Below are 18,416 nucleotides of genomic sequence, written 5' to 3' on the forward strand. Positions count from 1 at the left end.
AATTGGGCTGGGAGGCCTGTTGTGCTGAAAAGTGGGTCCAGGGATCCATATGGCTTTCAGAATAGCTGGCAACTCTCTGTACTGACCCAGCAGTTTCTTCCAGAGTTTCACAGCATGACCCATATTTCTTTCCTCCCTGTAGAATTTTTGTATGTTCTAATATGGTACCCACTAGGCAGGTGTGGCTATTTAACTTTAACTTTAAGTAATTAAAATGAAATAAAATTAAAAATCCAATTCTGCAACCACACTCATTACATTTCTTGTGCTCAACAGCCCATGTGGTTAAAGGTTATTATATTGGACCACACAAAACAACTCCGTCATTGCAGAAAGTTCTATTAGTGCTGCTAGATGAGAAGGTTGGCAGGTTTCTTGCATGAGCAAGTTTGCACAGCTCCTCCCCTCACTTCCTCTCTCCTCCTTTCTCAATATCATGGCTTAGCATTGTCTTGAAAGTTAGAGGAGCGAGCAGGACCCAGATTTTCCAGGTAAGGGAATAGGGGTGTTTGTGGGTAGGGGGAGGGAGGGAGGAAAATGTGTGATTTGGTAGAGAGATGACCTCTCCCCTGGGTCTATATCTGAAACCTCCTGGCTGACTTGCTCTCAGAATGTATTTCTCATTAGTTCCTGTTTCCCGTCTTTGCTGACTTTAGACTGTAATCTGTTTTCAAGGCTGAGCCTCATATATGAATGCCTCTTTCAGGGGTCACTGCTCAGAGGATACTTATACAAATAAAGATTCCTTTCGCCATTTGTAGAATTCATAAATAAATTTGAAGCTGTCAGGAATAGAGTTGGGTGAGCGGGTGAGCTCTGTGGGGAACTTGGAGTGGCCCTCTCTGAAGAAATGACAGAGAGAGAGCTGAGGGCTGAGGGCTGAGCAGGAATGAGCTGGGCAATGGATTGAAGATGAAGTGCTCCAGGGAGAGGGAACTGTTCCTCAAGGGTCTGGAAGTTGGAAGGAGCTCAGAGGTTCTGGGAACATTGAGGAGGCCAGTATGGTTAAAGCCTTTTGAGAGAGAGAGTTATTGATCATGTAGGGCCTTAAGGACCATCCAAGGATTTTCAACAGTTTTTTTTACAAAAAGCAATAGAAAGCTATTAAAGAATTTAAACAAGAAAAATAACCAAATTTAAGTTTTAAAAAGGCATCTGAGATGATCAGTTAGCAGCCTGTTACATTGCAAAGAAATGAGAGTGGGTTGGATTAACATGAAGATGAGGAGAAAAGGATAATTTTGTGCTTTTGGAAGTAGGACCAATAGGATTTAGTGATGGACTGATGAGCAGCGAGGAAAGAAGAGTTGTAGATGACCCCAAGATTCCACCTGAGCCACTGGCTGAGCGGTGATGCTATTTACTGAAACGGGGAATGATGGAGGTGGAGCAGGTTGGGGGTGGAGGTCAAGGGTTCCGTTTTGGCTGAGTAATGTTTGAGATGCCTGTGGAATTGCCAACTAGAGAAGTTGAATGGGATATAAAAGTTCACAACTCTGTGGAGGCTCTAGGCTACAGACCACATTTAAATGGTGTGCAAACCAATAATTCACTGAATAGAGAGGGGGAAGTGTGCACAGAACCAGTGCTGAGGAAGCACGTGAAGCATTTATGTTCGTGTAAAGAAAAAGGAACAATCTGAAAATGGAGAATTGGGGAGAAGTGTTGGAAAGTAGGGGCAGAGAAATCTAGTAGCAAATTAATGGAAAAATAGAAACTGTTGGCTACAGAAAGTTGAGGTTTCCAGTCACTCTCCATTCCCCTAAAATGACATAGTTATGTTTCTTTATCTACAGGAATTCAAAGTACAATGGCAGCCCAATACTGCAGTACGAGTTCCAACCCTGGCTAACCCAGAAACAGCCACGGTGAGAGGGTGGTCTGGGCGCCCCAGCCAGGCAGGTTCCTCATGACCTGTCAGCCAGTCCCCATCTGAGCAAGAGCAAACTATTTCCAACCTCGTTTCTCATTCTCGCTTCATTCACCCTGCACTATCATTTCTCTTGACCCTCTCCACTTTCTCATCATAATGTAGCATAAAAGCTATGAATAAAGAGGTGAAAGTATCCTGATCGATCCCAGGCTTGGTGAGGGTTCTTATGTCCTACTACTTCCTACAAAGTGGATACACCAGAACATCCAGGTATAGCCTGTTTAATTGTTTTTCTGCTCCTCTTTTCAGCCTGGGAGATGACTGGGAAGGAGGAACGTGGGAGTAATTGATTCCTCATTCAGGTCCCTAATTTCCCTGCTCCTCGTGGCCTCACTATAACCAACAAATTCAAGAGACCAACTCATCTGGTTCTGTCACATAACCTCCCTCTACTCCCTTATCCATGGAAATTGACCACAGCAGTCGAGCTTTTGCTCATTTAGCAAACCACCCCACCATTTATCCACCTAAAACCATTCAGCTGGCTCTCGATTTTGTGGGTTAGCTGGGCAGATCTTGAGTCTGGGTCAACTTTGCTAATCTCACCCAGACTTGCTCATGCATCTGTGGTAAGCTAGTGGTTCAGGATGCAACTGGATAATCTTGGATAGCCTCATGGACATGTCTGGTAGTTAGCAGGCTCTTGGGAAGACCACGGTGACAGGGAGAACTGGGCCTTGTGTCCCTCATCATCAAGGAAGCTAGTCCAGGCCTCTTTGCAGGGCAGTTGCAGGGTTCAGAAGAACAGAAAGAGAAGGCAAGCCACAATGCATCAGCACTTTTGGAGTCTCTGCTTGCATCATGTTTTTACTGTCCTGTGGTCCAAAACAAATCACATAGCCCACACAGATTCAAAGCTTGGAGAAATAGACTCAGCATCTTGATGGGAGGAGCTGCAAATCCACATCCCAGCTGCATGTGTCCAGAGATGGGAATAATTCATGGCTGTATGTACGATCTCTCATATAGATCGTCATCCATATGCTATCAATGTTGGCAAAGGGTTGTGGTGTTGGAACTGGCCTTTGGTGACTTTTTCTTTCACCTCTCATGATTTTCCTACCCCGTCTCTCTACAGCCAACCAGTTCCCTCAGGACAGCCTTGGGTTAGAGTCTTCCACAATGACGATAACTAAATAACAATCTGAACTCCCACCCACATTTTTCCTTACATAACCTTAGCCATCCTGTATGCAATATACTCAGCTTCTAGAAATTTTCTTCTCTCATTCCAGGATTCTGGTTATCAAATATGGTAAACTACTTTAGGAATGGTTTTGCTAATCTCTAGATTAGCAAAAATTTTAGCATAAAATCTGTAGGAGATGGAGACTAACTACAGACTTTGTGGAAGCCAGAGCGGGGGGTTCTACAACATCACTCCTCTGTTTGATTGATATTTTTAAAAGATTATTCCAGTTACAGAATAGATTGAGGGGGAAAAATGGAAGTAGAGAGACCAGTCAGGAAATCACTGAGGCATGGATGGTGATGGTAGCTTGGACTAGAATGATGGTCTTCAAGATGGAGAGAAGATGGATGGAGCCAAGAGAACTTGCTGATGGGTTGGAAATGGAAAATAAGGGAAAGAGAGGAATCAAGAGCAATTCCTAGATTTTTGTTGTGAGGAACTGTGTGAATGGTGACGATATCTCCGAAAAATAAAACGGAGTTAATAATATGGTCTGTAATGTTGTAAGTACGATAATGTATGCATTATCTCAAAGATGAAATAGATGATTATAATACAGGATTCCTTATGCAGGAGCCAGTCTTATTCAAGGGCTGTGCTGGCAGAGTCTGCTTTCTTGGAGAGGCAGGCTCTCAAATGTGGTCATCAGTTGCCTTCCACGTGCTCCCAGTCTATGCTTAATGAATCATGAAGACTTCAACTTTATAGACACACTAAAGAATTATGTGGAGAATTACGGAATACAAATACAGAAAAAGTCATATAGATTATCTGGTGTTTAACCTAAGGCACAGATATTTAGAAAACATAGTTTCAGTTGATATGGTATGCTGCTCTGAAATTAACTTGCAACTTTCCTAGAAAGTGGAATATGCTTAACCAATGAAACTAAGAAAAGTATAACTCTACTGATGCTAATCTGTAGAAGTTTTTTTCACTTAATATGTATCAAAGGATTTTATAGTAACTCCAGAGAACTGTCAATATTTTCTGGCTATAATTCTTCAACCTATTAATTTAAAATATAAATACTTCACTAAATTTCTGTCAATATATCTAGCATTGACTTTTCTTGATTTGCTAAACCTAAAGTCATTAACTTTAAGTATTGGGTATTTTGTTCTCCTGTGGGTCATAATCCCTGAAAGTATGGTTGTGTATGAAATACAAAGGGACACTTTGTATTCCTGCATGGGTAGCCCTTTTCTACCCTGCAATGGTGAGATGAGCTGGATAGTCACCCACCTGGCTGCTTAATAGGAAGGAAATTCCATCTTGGATATAAATTGGGGGGGAAAATCTCCCTCTGCAACATCCCAAAGTCAGGTTTTATGTTGCTTCCTGCATTATCTTATGAGGAACAGCTACCAGCAGCAACTCAGAGTTCTTGTCTTCAACTTTTCTGTTTCCTCTTCTCTGGGCTACTTAGCTGCAAAAAGTCAGAGTAAGAACCTTGAGGAAATCCTGAAAACTACTTGAGCATTCCCTAAGTACTGCAAGAGGAACATCAGGCCCAGAGGACTTTCTATAGACTTCCCGTGAGTGCAGAGGTAACTCAAGGGAGAGGACCCTAGTGGGCAATAGTGGAGGGCACCAGTGGGTGGGGGCCCTGCGGGAGAAACAGTCAAAGGTGGAACCTAACACTGTGGCTTTTGTTCCCTGATGTCCCAGGGCTTGGAATCCAAGACGCCAGAGATTCGCAACTGAGACTTGTCTTAGTGGGTAAGACTGGCGCAGGAAAAAGTGCAACAGGGAACAGCATCCTCGGAAAGAAAGTGTTTCATTCCAGCATTGCAGCAATATCCATCACCAAGTCATGCGAAAAAGGGAGCAGCACGTGGCACTGGAGAGAAATTGTTGTCTTGGATACGCATGGCATTTTCGACACCGAGGTACAGGATGCCGACACGCACAAGGAGATAGCTCGCTGCGTCCTCCTGTCCTCCCCGGGGCCTCACGCTCTGCCCGTGGTGGTCCCACTGGGCTATTACATCCCAGAAGAGCACAAGGCCACTGAGAAGATCCTGGAAATGTTTGGACAGAGCTAGGAGATACATGATTCTCTTGTTCACCCAGAAAGATGACTTGGGTGGCACCGACTTGCATGATTATCTAAAGGTAGCTCCAAAAGGCATTCAAGAGTTGACACGCCAGTTTGGTGATCGTTACTGTGTGTTCAACAATAAGGCGACGGGAGCTGAGCAGGAGGCCCAGAGGGCCCAGCTGCTGGTCCTGGTCGATCACACGGTGATGGAGAACAAAGGAGGATGCTACACTAATAAGATGTACCAAAGGGCGGAGGAGGAGATTCAGAAACAAACTCAAGCGGTGCAAGAATATTACAGAGCAGAGCTGGAGAGAGAGGTAGTGCTGATAAGAGAGGAGTATGAAGAGAAAATCAGAAAGTTGGAAGATAAACTGGAACAGCAGAAGAGAAAGGCACAAATGGAGAGGGAATTAGCAGAAAAGGAGGCTCTCTGTGCTTCACAGCAGCAATATGCCAGAAATGAAGTTGAGAGTCAGAATAGGATGCTTGAGTTAATCATTAGAGCATTGGAGATTGCTTTCTTTGTCTTCTCACGTCTGTTTAAGGAAGATTAAACTTAATGAAAATGTGTCTATAGTTCCTGCATATTTTCGAGTTGCCCTGCCACTCATTTACCAAAGTCAGAGTACGCTGGTTTCCTCCTCTCAGAGGAGGAAACAGAACGGTTCAAGAAGAGAAATCCGAGCTGCTGCTGGTAGCTGTTCCTTATAAGATAATGCAGGAAGCAACACGAAGTAGTGTAGCAAATTTCACTGTTGGCAATCGGTAGATGTTGGGTAGATTTAACAGGGAGGGACAAATTCTCGATTTGTGAAACTCCAAAGCAGAAAGTATTGATGCTCCGTATCTTGTGAATTCTTTCTCAGAGCCACAGAGAAAAGGAATGCAGAAGCCCAAAGAAGATGACCCCGAGCTCTCTCCATTTGTCCCTATTAAATATTTCTCCTCTAGATTCTTTCCAGATTGGCAAATAATTCCCCCTGGGCCTTCTTCTTACTTATTTTTGCCTTTAAGAGCACAGTGATCATCTTACCCATACAGTTTGTTAGAAAGATCAGTTCTTTGCATTAGTTAATCTTATAGAATTAGTTAAGCTTATAGAATTATTTCTAGATGAATGTAAATTTGTTTAATTCCATTTTTACAGAAGGACTCAAATTGTTCCTTATCGTCTGCCCATTGAAGTGTTAAAAAAGAGTTGTCTGGAAAATAGATCTCTCAGAACTCAACTAGGTGAAATGCCAGAAAGTGAGAAAGATAGAGATTCAAAAGATAGGCTAACAATGTTTGGTATATTCAGATGTGTCTGTAGAAAGTCTGACCAACCTCAAAGTCACCGGTTTGCTGAATAACCAGTTCTCTCCTTTTCCTGTGAAACTAACTGCTGACACCCCACCTCCATAACCCCACATCTTGATTACTTACTGCTTGGCAGGTCATCTGAACACTGCTGCCCACCCAGTTGAATTATTTGCTTATTGTTCCTCTAATAACATTTTTCTGTTCTCTCTTATTTGTGTAAAATTGAAATCTGTTTTGTGTTTTTTTTTTTTTTTAATACCACTTTTCTACTACTTCTTCTAAGAACACATGGATGAATTTTACTTTTTGGTAAAAGTTCAAGATTATTTTGGAGATAGTTTTGGTCTACCTTCAAGACATCTCTCCTTTTCCCTGGAAGATTTGAGCCATGTTCTCAACCCCTCTGCCAGTCGAAGACCACATTCTCCTTGGGTTCATTCATTATGTGCTGATAGAAATTATGTGTAACCAGGGTTTCTGAGACCTTGGTGGTTTTCCTGGTGCAAAAATTCCCTTTAATATTTGGACAACAAGAGTTGCAGTCCCTAATCCTTTGCTACTTTTCTACAGGGTCCTTCTCACCAAATAATTTCTAGGATTTCCCAAAGCACATTTCCATGTTCTAGCAACATGTCCTGGTGGGCATATGTGACTTATGCCAACTTGCTCTGCCATCTTGAAATTGGCTTCTCCTTGCCCCAAGCCATTTGTCCAAAATAGGACACATACCTCTCTCTTATTTCCCCAAAACACAAATGAGTTTAGACTGTACACTTAATAAAAGTTAGCAAAGGCTCAAGGGAAAGAGAAGCACCACACGGAGAAGCTCATAATTCCTTTAGAAATAGTCATTCCAAGGGAGACAGATTTGGTTTCACTCTGCAGAACATGAGTGCATTTTGTGTCTCTTGTTTTTTTTTTTTTGTGAGGAACATTGGCCCTGAGCTAACATCTGTCAATCCTCCTCTTTTTGCTGAGGAAGACTGGCTCTGGGCTAACATCCATGCCCATCTTCCTCCACTTTATATGGGACACCGCTACAGCATGGCCTGACAAGCGGTGAATCGGTGCATGCCCGGGATCTGAACCAGCAAACCCAGGGTGGCAGCAGCAGAGTGAGTGCACTTAACTGCCTGTGCCACCAGGCTGACCCCTTGTGTCTCTTGTTTTAATCATTGGAGTTTTAGCCACAGCTCTGAGTTACAAATCTAACATCCTATTATATCAGAATCTTCTATAAGCAAAGAGCCACAGATGCCCCCAAAGAAAAGGTAAATACAGGTTTAATCTGAAAAAAGAAGTCTTTAACAGCAGTGGTTCTTTTATGTGTCAAAGCACTCAATTATTCTTACCCTTGCATTCAGGTTAATGCTGTAGATGAGGCAAAGAAAATGTTCTGCTCCTGAGAAGCAACGAGGAGATGAGAAACCCACATAAAATACCCTGAGAGCAGTGTCACCCATTTCTCTGCCAGAGCACTAGATCCTTAATAAATACTATGCACTGTGATTAATACAATAGGAGAATGAGGCATGTGGCATGCTCCTTTCTCTCAAGCATTTTGGGAGTCTGTACCTATTCATCCATTCATTAACATTCATTGATTTTGCACTTCATTGTAGATTTTATACCAGACACGGAGAATCTAGACATAAGTAAAACCAAGTCCTTTTTGAGACTGGCTTCATTCACTTAGCATAATGACTTTGAGAATCATCCAATTTGTGTATATTAATAGCTTGTACTCTTCTATTGCTGAATAGTACTCCATCTTAGGGGAATACCACAGTTTATCACTTCTTCTTTACTTATTCTTAAGCCCCTGATTGACTTTTCTTGTCTAATTGCATTGGCTAAAACCTCCCTTCTAATGTTGAATAACAGTTGATGGGCATGCTTGCTTTGTTCTTGGGTATGCCTTCAGCATTTCCCAGTCAAGTGAGATACTGGACTACAGTAGTATATAAGATGTATTTTTGTGTGCATACATGTGTGTGTGTATAATCATATTAAGCAAGTATCCACCAATCACTATTTTCTTGAGTTTCTTTCATGAATGATGATTGAATTTTGTCAACGGCTTTTTAAAAGTCATCTGTGGGAATAATCTTATGATTCTTTTTCCTTAAATCTATTCACAAGGTGAATGATATTAATAGATTTACAAATATTGAAACAATTTTTTATTTCTGCTTTAAATTCCACTTGGTCATAATGTATCACATTCTTAACATGGTGTTGAAATCTATTTGCTAATATTTTATTTAGTATTTTTGTATTGATATTTATGAAAGATATTGGTCTTGACAACACAAATAATCCATAGACAATCTATAAATCAAAATTGGGGTGAGTTTATGATGAGCCAAGCCTGAGGACCATATAGCCCGGGAGAGTCCTTTCACAAAGGAATGGAGCACTCGAAAGAAGTGGGATGTACAAAGTGGTTATATACCATCAAAGAGCATGTATCACATATGATTGGAATGTTCCTTGTACAATTGTCACAAGATTGCTTTGCCGGCGCAGCAATTTGGTGAACACAGCAGGTTGGTGGTTGCAAGGTGGAGGGTCGCAAGGTGGAGGGTCACAAGGTGAGTGCAGCAGGTCAACAATCAATCCTCAGTTTAGGGAGAGATGCTTATCCTTAAGGAAATGCTGATGTGGGGGAAGTTACATCCTTATCTTTAAGGGCTTTGTTATTGTCTTTGGGGCATAGTAAGTACTTAAAGCAGATATACAAAGCGTGCTCAACAGGCCATGTCAGGCCCCTTTGGTAAAACAAGGTCAGGCCAGATTAGTTTTAACCCAAATGGCTTCCTCTAATACATCTTATTGCTTGTCATTTGTTTATCAGTCTACAGTTTTCTCTTTTTGTACTGTTTTTATCAGGCTTAAGTATAAAGGTTATACTTGTTTTGAAAAAGAATTAGGAAATTTCTGTTCATTTCAATGCACTGGAACTATCTGGACTTTGAAGGTTTGGAAGAATTTTCATGCAAAATAATCTAGTCCTAGTGCTTACTACATGTTACGGTTTCTTAATAGCTTTCTCTATTTCTTCCATGTAAATTGGCCTATTTAAATTTTCTTTCTCTAATGTAGACAATTTTGGTAATCTGTATTTCCCTAGGAAATTATCCATTTTATCTAAGTTTTCAGATATATTTGCAAAGAGGTTTAAATTGTTAAAATTTGTTCTATTTCAATGGTTATTTCCTCTTGTCATTTTGAAAATTTTATTTGTGCTCTTTTCTCTTTTTTCTTGAACAATTTAATTAGTAGTTTGTGTATTTTAATTTTTTTCAATAAACCAGGATTTTGATTTATTAATTGTCTGATGTTTTTTATTCTCTACTACACTAATTTTTCTTTTCCATACTTGTGTTTTCTTTTGGTTTACTTTATTGTACTTTTTCTACTTTTTTTGAAGTGAGAATTTAATTAATCTATTTTCATTGAAAAAGTCTTTGGTGCAATGCATTTTCCTGTGATCATTTCTTTAAATGAATTCTATAGCTTCTGATATTTAGTGTTTTCATTATTAAGACCTCTAAGAAATTCTAAAGTCTCAGTTTGTATTTTTCTTTTCAACAAGAGTTGTTTAGTACAAGGTATTTTAGTTTCCAGGTGGAAAGACTATTTTTCAAAAGTCATTTCTGGTTTTATTGCATTGTGATCAGAAAGTGTTGCTTGTAATATTCCTACTTTATAGAACTCACTGATGTTTGCTAATATTTATTATTATATGATCAATTTTTGTGAATGTTCCATGTGCATTGAAAAAAGATGTATTCTCTGTTACTATTGCAAAGAGAGTGTATTCTCTATATATCTATGAGATCTACTTTCTTAATTATATCGTTTAATTCTCCTATCTCCTTTCTTATTTTTTGTCTACTTGATTGTACTTTTGCTGATAATGGTGCATTAAAGTTTCCTATTACTAGAGCATTTGAATCCACATCTCCTTGCATTTCCTGTGGTGTTTGCTTCATAAACACGGTTGCTGTGTTATGTGGTACATCTTCTTAGGCATTATATCTCTGATACTGGATTTATGAGAAAGCATACTGATACAGAGAGATTTTAACTCTACTTTTAATTCCTCTTGAGGTAATAGTTGCCTTTGTAGGAAAATGCTTTGAACAAGCTTGTGAAAAAGAGTCCCTTGAGGCTATAAGTCAAGTGCCTCTTGTGGAACAATTCGGAATTCATTGCAAAACCCTACATGGCAAAATCAAACATGCAGGGTGTAGAGACAAAATGCAAATTTTTATTTTGTCTATAATTTTATAATCTTTCCTAGCTCCCATCCATTACTTCTAGGGAGCAAATATAACCAAATATTTACTCTTATTTAAACCAGTCCAATCTGACCTGTTAAGGAGCCCCTTTAGATGGTGTTTAGTTCCTCTATTTAGGTGACTTAGAGAGCCAACCCCTCACAGTCGTGTTTCTCTCCTTCAGTGGGGGATGGGTGCCTCATGTGACATAGTGGCTTGTGGAGAAAGATGGGGTCCCCAGGCCTCAGCCCCTGTCTCTTCTACTTCTTGGGTGATGTTCCTTGTCTGTCAGGTCTCTGAAGTCCTGCTGGCCTCCAACAAGGAAGTCCACAAGCTGGTGTAACCCAGAGCTAATTTCTCAATTCAGGTGGTGCCCTTTGCGGGGCTCCCTGGCTGACTTCACCACAACTCAGCTGCTGCTGGTCCAGAATTCCCTGTGGCTGGTCTGGCAGCGCCTCTCGTTCAGTCCTGGGATGTTAGCCAGAGAGCGTTTTTGGCTGCATGTCAGAGAAACTTCACTAAAGTGGCTTAACAAACAAGGGATTCAATTTTGATATAACAAGGAAATTACGGGTGGCAAGTCCAGAGCTGATGTAACTGTCCAAAGACCTTGATTTTTTTTTCTCCCTATCTGCTCCACCATTCTTTGCAAGTAACTTTGTCCTCAAAGTGGCAAGATGGCTGCTTTACCTTCAGCCTCTTGTCTGAATTGTGGGCAGAAAGAAGACAGGAACAATAAGGAAGACAGAATGGCACTTAAAATACAAAAGCAAAGCCAACCAGAAATCCTCACGGGACTTCTGGTTATATCTCTTGGTCATACAGTTACCACAGCTGCAAGAAACACTGTGCAATTTAGTATTTCACATGGGCACGTTGCTTTTGTTAGTGAGGAAGAAGGGGCGAATGGCTAGTAAGCAGATGCCCAGCAGCGTGTGCCACATGCAGTGTGGGTGAGTGTGCTCCACACCTCGCTCTGCAGTGACCTCACTCCCACCCCCGTGGGAAATTCCTTTGACAGTCTCCCAACCAAATGTTCATATAATTCTCAACTCTGGTCATTTTATCCATGAACCATGGAAAGAACAAGAAAATAAAACCTGAGAGCTTGAGTCTGGTTCCCAAAATAACAGCGAGGCTTATAACAGACCAAACAACCTAGGTAAACTTTGGATAAACTATTAAGAATCAAATACTGGAAAGCACCAGATGGCAATCAAAACCAGATAGAAACTGAAAGTGTTTTGATCCTGGGAGCAAGGACTGCATAGGGTGACACCCATGTTTAAAAGGCTTTTCCCCTCAGGGCACTTTCCAGACCACAGCTCGAGGGATAACTAGAACTCAACTATCTAATAGACGACTTATTGTTTTCTGAACCTAGAGAGACAACATTTAGGATAAACATCTGATTGCTTTATTCTTCTGACTTCCTCTCTGTTTCCTTTCCCCTGTAAGACAAGGGGGTGTCCCCATCTCTCATTATCTGGACTTCTACCTTATAAAGTGTTATTGTCTAGCGACTAAAATGAGCCTTGTTATGCATATTGGAGATGTGATAGAATACAGACAATCAATTCTAAAGAAAATACCCAGGTTTGCAAGGCTGTCGTCTTTTGACAAATTTTTGTTAATATTCTTTTAGTATTAGAACCTGATTATTCAAGTTTTTCTCTGTATTTTGTGAACGATTAGCATGCATCAGAGACACCTGGAGGGCTTGTTAAAATACAAAGTTTCTAATTCAGTAGGTGTGGGGTGAAGCCTGAGAATCTGCATTCCTAACAAGTTCCCAGGCACTGCTGATGCTACTGGTCCAGGACCATCCTTCGAGAGTCACTGCACTGGAGCTAATATCCTGTGTTTGAAAGTCACTTCAATAATGCTCAAGGCATTTCCTCCATTCCAAATGTTACCAGCTAGATCTACGGCTCCAAAGACCCTTCTCCCCTCCAGGATTCTGAAGGAAAAGTATACACACAAAGCACTGAATCAAATAAGGCAAAATACCGTATTTCTACAAAAATTCAAGGTCTCCCTAGTAAAGATGAAGTGGAGACCACAGCAGAGACCAGATGCCAATGTTAGATGTCTTCATTTTTCTCCCTGAATGGAAGAGAGCTAGTTGCATGTAATGGGGCCACCTGACAACCAGAGAGTCACCGTCTGAGAAGGTGAAACCAAAAGAGTAAGACTTAGCTGGACCTGCCAGAAGGAGAACTTCTTTGGTCAGCCTGTAGAGAGGAATGAGTAACCAAAAGTGCAGGTCGTGTCTGGTCACAACCGGCCAAAAGGGAGAGAGTACAGTCTGTTACCCGTTTTTGTTTTTGTTTTGACCATAAAGTCAGGAGCCCTTCTGCTTCCTGTTTTTGAAAAGTAAAAATAATAGTGGGAAGTTGTCTAATGGATGTCAGGCTCTCCTAACATCCTCACATCCTGAAACAGATCAACCCCTTTGCCTTTCCTGAGAGGCAGAGGATTTATGAGGTGGCACTCCAGAGTTCCTCCTTCCTGGGTGCTGGAGGGATGAGCACCTCTTCCTTCCAAGACAGAGGGACGACAGTCAACTTGGTGTAGAAATGCCAAGGGCTGCCCATGGGACCCCTCCCTGTGACTTTCAAAATCTCCAATAAAGATGCTAAAGCCTACAGAATGCTTAGTATATGCTGTTATTGTGGAAATCAGCTAAAGAATTGAATTTCAAGTCTATATGAAATGAATTGAGCCAAGTTTCACCAAATCTCCCAGGGGTAGGGTGAAAAAATACTTAGTGAGAGCCTCATGTATGCCAGGAACTTGGTACACAATGGTGAACAAGGAAGAATTCACTGGCACCCACTACTGTGGCAGTATGTGTTAGTACACTGAGACAGCAAGTAATTAAAATACAAGATAATAAATCAGTATTTTGTTCCTGGCATACTCAGCATCAAACAGTTGTAACTCCTATCTGACGTCTTGGATGAGATAGGAAATGTTTCTATAAGAAAGTCAGATATAAGGTGAATCCTTACATGTGAATTATTCAACTGCGCTGAACCCTCTCTTCTAAACATGGCACCATTGATTGTCCCTCTATGTTGTCTGTATCACAGAAAAGGAGCCTGGAATGATATTCCTAACCATCCGTTTCCAGATAGGTCCGAGTTAGGGTCTACCAATGAGAGGTGCTCCTGCGATATTTGGAAGGTGGACGAGGAGTACCACTGTCTGGGAGCTATTGCAAGTAGACTGCAGTGCTGTTTCACAGCTGACGGCACCTGAAAACCACACAGTTCAGCACACCAGTTAGTTTCCCAGACCCTGGCATTCTCAGCCCTCCCAGGCTTGGGCAAGCCTCTCATTCCCTAGGTTAAAAGTACATCCTAGGTTAATACCTAGATTGGCTTCAGTTTTCCTAATTAAGTACTCTGTATAACTGGAAGGAGATGAAATGGTTCTGGAATCAATCAAGGCAAAATAAAGGCAGGATCTGGAAGTGGAAACGAGCATGGTCCCATTATTCTGGGGCACAGAGTATGAGAGTGAGACCGGGGTCTCATGCAGGGCTTCCATTATCAGGGATTTGTGCCAAATTTCTACTACAATTCTCATCTACAATTTTAAAAGATTTAAAAATATATACACCACTAACTTGATTGTTTTGCCCTAAGTTTCCAACATCTCTTCATAGCTTTAGGAATACTTTAAGAGATGCTCAATGTATTATTTGGGCAGTGTCTTATAACACACTCCCCATATAGCTCTAAAGAAAAATATTTGCAGATTTTCACATTTTAAATCAATCGATCTTTGATGTTATTACAAAGGTCTTGTCTTCTACGGGCAACTGTTTGGCTCCTTAATGGAAGATCTTTCACATTTTATATGCTTTTAAGTGTTTCATCTTAAAATTTTCCAACAAAACTTTCCATAACCAAAGTAATGATTTCTTTTACCATCTCTTCAACTAAAAGTGTTTTGCATTTTTGTCCAATAGTCTGACATGTTTTATAGCTGGTCCCAGTTACAAGCTCAGATCCTGTTAAAAATTGTCTAGAATTTTTTGTTGGACATTTAATTCTGTTTCCAGTTACCAGTTTTGTCAATTCTGTTTTTGACTGTTGAGAGGAAGCATTTGATCAAACTCCCTATGTATTTGTTGAAAATATCCCTAACATTTTATTTTTGGTTTTGCTGCACTGCAGCAAACTGCGATTGCGATTCGTCCTGGATTTGGTGACATTTCTTCTTCCAGTCTCGTTTTGTCTTCCCTGTTCTAGTCATCGTACATGCTCAGTCATCTCCGGTCATTCTGCCTCAGTATCACGCCTTCATTTCAAAGTTGAAAATTTGTTCATGCTTATTTTTTAAGTAAAAATTAATTTAATTATATTATAAATAAAATAATATCAGTATTTAAATTTAATTACCAAGCACAATGTAGATAGGTGTCACTGTAACTCATGCTGTGTACGTAAAGTATTCAAATAAAAGTATTATGTGAGTGTGTAAAAAAGAGTATTCAAACGGAATCAATCCGCTGACTTTGACTAGATCAATGATATGTTTAGAAACAATGCATGGGGCTGACACTGGTGTTACAATGCAGCAATAATATCTGATCAACAGGTAGAGTGAAAGGTATTTCTACCAAAACAACAAAGCTGTGTTTCGTGGTAAAACATTTTACACTGCTTCAGTTTCTTAATTTAATTAAAACTAGTTATAATTAAATAAAATTAAAAAAAAATTAAGTTTCTCAGGTTCACCAGCTACATGTCAAGTGCTCAAAAGCTGCATGCGGCTGGTGGCCAGCACATTGGATGCTGCACAGTGGTGAGAGCAGCCATATTGTGTTGTTCCTAATTAAGGGAAAAGCTTTCATCCCTTCACGATTGAGCCTGACGTTAGCTGTGGGCTTGTCACGTGTGGCCTGCATTGTATTGACGTAAGTTCTTTTTATGCTCACTTTGTTGGGAGTTTTTATCATGAAAGGATATTGTGCTTTTGTCTAATGCTTTTTCTGCATCTATTGAGAGGATTGTATGATTTTTATCTTTCGTTCTATTAATGTGGTGTACCACATTGATGGATTTGCATATGTTGAACCATCCTTGCATCCCAGGGATAAATCCCACTTGATTGTGGTGTATGATCCTTTTAATGTACTGTTGAATTCTGTTTGCTAATATTTTTTAGGGATTTTTTTCATCTATATTCATCAGGGATATTGGCTTGTAGTTTTCTTATCCTGTAGTATCATTGTCTGGTTTTGATATCAGGGTTATTCTGGCCTCATAAAATGAGTTTGGAAGCTTTCCTTCCTCTCCAGTTTTTAGAAGAGTTTGAGAAGGATTGGTATTAACTCTTCTTTAAATGTTTGGTAGAATTCACCAGTAAGGCTATATGCTATGGGCTTTTCTTTGTGGGGAGATTTTCAATAACTGCTTCAATCTCCTTACTGGTTATTGGTCTGGTCAGATTTTCTATTTATTCATGATTCAGTTTTGGTAAGCTGTATGCTTCTAGGAATTTATCCATTTTTTTCTAGTTTATACATTTGTTGGCATATAATTGTTCATAGTAGTCTTTTATGATCCTTTTTTATTTCTGTGGTATCAGTTCTAACTAATGTCTTCTCTTCCATTTCTAATTTTATTTATTTGAGTCTTCTTTTTTTTTTAAATTAGTCTAGCCAAAGCTTTGTCAATTTTGCTTATCTTTTCAAAAAACCAGCTCTTAGTTTGGTTGATTTTCTATTGTATTTCTGGTCTCTATTTTTGCTGTGATCTTTGTTATTTCCTTCCTTCTGCTAACTTTGGGCTTAGTTTGTTCTTCTTTTCCTGGTTCCTTGAGATGTAAAGTTAAGTTGCTTATTGGAGATCTTTCTTTTTTTAATGTAGGCATTTATCTCCATAACTTTCTCTCTCAGAATTACCGTTGCTATATTTCATAAGTCTTGGTATATTGTGTTTCCATTTTTGTTTGTTTCAAAATATTTTTTGATTTCCCTTTTGACTTCTTCCTTGATCCATTGGTTGCTCAGGAGGGTACTGTTGAATTTCCACGTTTTTGTGATTTTTCCAGTTTTCTTGCTTACTGATTTTTAGTTTCATACTATTGTGGTCAGAAAAGATCCTTGCTGTGTTTTCCATCCTTTAAATTTGCTAAGACTTGTCTTGTGACCTAACATATCTGTTATGGAGAACGTTCCATGTGTGCTTGAAAAGAATGGGTTTTCTGTTGTTTTTACAATAGCCAAGAGGTGGAAACACGATGAGTGGATAAAGAAAATATTCCACCACCATAGTGGAATATTATTCAGTGATAAAAAGAAAGAAATCCTGTCAATGCTAGAACATATGACGAACCTTGAAGACATTATGCTAAGTGAAATGAGCCAGACACAGAGGACAAATACTGCATTATTCTACTTATATGAGGTATCTAAAGTAGTCAAATTCATAGAAACAATAAGTAGAATCGTGGTTTCCAGGGGCTGGGGAAAAATGTGGAGTTGCTGTTCGATGGGTATAGAATTTCAGTCATGCAAGGTGAAAAAGATCTAGAGATATGCTGTAAACATTGTGCTTATAGTGAAGAATACTGTACTGTACTCTTAAATATCTGCTAAGACCGTATATTTCATGTTATGTGGTGTTTACCATAATAAAAAATTATGAAAAATCAAATGTTAAGAGATCTTGGCTTTACCTTGTCCACCTGATTCTCCCACAGTCCTCTAAAATTAACCACTTTATTTCTTGGGTATACTTACAGTGTTTGTTTCTGCAAATATAAGCACATCTGAATACATAATCTTTATTTATTTATTTTTTTACATTAAAGGTAGCATACTATTTCTATGGCTCTAGATCTTGTTCTTTTCTCTGAACAATGTATCGTGGGCATTTTTCCATATGCGTATGGAGAGCACCTCCTTATTTGTTCTATACTGTCCAGCTGCATAGTAGTCTTTTGTGTAGCTATTCCTGAGTTCATTTTTCACCTGTCCCGGTTGATGGTCATTTGGGGTGTTTTCAGCCTTTGCTGTGTCAAACAATATCGCACTATCTGATACAGATGGGCTGTGCCATTCTGTATTTTCACTAATGAGGTATGAAGGCATCTGTTTGTTTCCCACTTTTGGGTTTTGAAAACCTAATGGGGAGTAATCATATCTAAGTGCAGTTTGATATGCATTTCTTTCCATATGAGTGAGATTAAGCATCTTTTCATATGTTTAGTATCAGTTTTTTTCTGTTAATTCTCTTCATATCTTTTGTCCATTTTATTATTATTATTTTATTGAGGACATATTTGCTTATAACATTGTATAAATTTCAGGTGTATATTATTATATTTCAGTTTCTGTATAGATTGCGTTGTGTTCACCACCAATAGTCTAGTTTTTATCTGTCACCATACACATGCACCCCTTTATCCTTTTCACCCTCCCCTCACCCCCTTCTCCTCTGGTAACCACTAATCTGTTCTCCTTCTCTATGTATTTGTTTATCTTCCACATGAGTGAAATCATACAGTATTTGACTTTCTGCAGCTTACTTATTTTACTTAGCATAACACCTTCAAGGTTCATCCATGTTGTCACAAATGGCACAGTTTGGTCTTTTTTATGGCTGAGTAGTATTCCACTCCATATATACACCACAT

At 39.6% G+C, this 18,416-nt stretch overlaps 2 pseudogenes across 1 annotated transcript; one reads left to right on the top strand and one right to left on the bottom strand.

Moving 5' to 3' along the window:
- Window positions 1-18,416, bottom strand: part of LOC101389710 (GTPase IMAP family member 1 pseudogene) — an 84,463-nt pseudogene that overhangs the window by 38,248 nt on the left and 27,799 nt on the right.
- On the top strand, window positions 1,811-10,363 carry LOC101390663 (GTPase IMAP family member 4-like; annotated as a pseudogene). The gene is made up of 2 exons (XR_015552540.1): window positions 1,811-1,868; window positions 4,797-10,363. The product of XR_015552540.1 is annotated as a GTPase IMAP family member 4-like (transcript).

This window comes from Ceratotherium simum, chromosome 1 (assembly GCF_057802395.1).
Source record: "Ceratotherium simum simum isolate JZ-2026a chromosome 1, ASM5780239v1, whole genome shotgun sequence".
NCBI lineage: Eukaryota > Metazoa > Chordata > Mammalia > Perissodactyla > Rhinocerotidae > Ceratotherium > Ceratotherium simum.